We start from the raw sequence: 1,580 nt of genomic DNA on the forward strand, positions 1-1,580 counted from the left end.
ACATGACTACGGGAAAAGCCATAGCTTTGACTATATGGACTTTTGTCATCAAAGTCTTGCCTCTGCTTTTCAATACATTGTCTAGGTTTATTATAGCTTTTCTTCCAAGGAGCAAGCATCTTTTAATTTCATGGCCGCAGTCACCATCCACAGCAATCTTGGAGCCCAAGAAAATACAATCTGTCACTGTTTCCACTTTTTCCCCATCTATTTGCTATGAGTTGATGGGACTAGATGCCACGATCTTCATTTTCTGAATGCTGAGTTTTAAGCCAACTTTTTCACTATCCTCTTTCACCTTCATCAAGAGGCTCGTAAGTTCTTCACTTTCTGCCATTAAAGTGGTATCATCTGCATATGTGAGGCTGGTGATATTTCTCCTGCCAATTTGATTTCAGCTTGTGAGTCATCCAGTCCCATATTTCACATTATGTCCTCAGCATATAAGTTAAATAAGCAGGGTGACAATGTACAGTTTTGCTGTACTCCTTCCCCAATTTTGAACCAGTCCATTGTTTCATGTCTGGTTCTAATTGTTGCAGACCCTTCCTTTTCCCAATCTTTGACTTGGCACTGTCTGCTGGCTGACACCCACCAAGAGGTGAACCCAGTTTTGCAGTAACAGAACCACCAGCATATGGCAGCTCAAATGCCATTGGACACCCCTGGCTTCATGGCCCCCATAACTGGAATAATGGGACTTCACCTTTGGCTGCCTTGTCACCCAGATGGACCTCTGCACCATCCCCTCCTGGGGTGAGGACCTGACGTGAGTTCACTGGGGCTCTGGTTGCTAAGAGGTTCTTTTGGTGCCCAGACAGCACTCTCTTTTAACACTAAGTTTGCCAGAGTAAAATCCCACTAAGTTGAGCCTTCAAACAGGGATGGCACACTCGATCTTTATTAACAGAGTTCCTACTCCAATCCAGTGAATTTTCAGGACTCCATTAGCCAATACAGGCAATTTGGGTTAAAATTAGCTTTCTTCAAGGAGGGCTCAGTAAATGAAAGGTTAGCCATGTCTTTCTAGATCCAAAAGTGGATTCTTAGGTGTAGGCATTGTGTTTTTGTGACACTGGATTGTGAAAAGCACATTTGTTATGGCACTTTCACCATAGCAAGACTTAATTTTATAAAACTCATATGTGAATGAATGAATGAGTAGGGTCAGACTCCTAGAACTCCCTGGAAGTGTTCAGAGTCCCAGGCTGCCTACTGCTCAGCCACCTGGCCCTCCTGCTGACCTTAGCCTCAAGAGCAGGCCTTCCCTGCAGAGCTCTCCTGGAAGTTAATGTGAGGCACTGTAACTGATCTGGAATTGAGCTGTTTTATTTAGTTAGCCTGGCCTTCTTATCCCAGATTGACCTGCATTTGCAGGAGGTTACAGATCAATTTATTAAGAAAAAAAATCTCAAAACTGAAAAATGCAGATACACCAGAAAAAGGAGGCCAGTGGTCGGGCATAGGCCCCATGCTCTCCTGGCGAGAGTAAAGGCATCTGTGTTTATTTGTTGGAAGTGTTCTGAGTTGGTTTCCCATATTTTGTTTGTAGAGACTTTGAAGGGGCTGTGTTTGGATCC

The sequence above is a fragment of the Cervus elaphus genome, chromosome 19, assembly GCF_910594005.1.
Source record: "Cervus elaphus chromosome 19, mCerEla1.1, whole genome shotgun sequence".
NCBI classification, from domain to species: domain Eukaryota; kingdom Metazoa; phylum Chordata; class Mammalia; order Artiodactyla; family Cervidae; genus Cervus; species Cervus elaphus.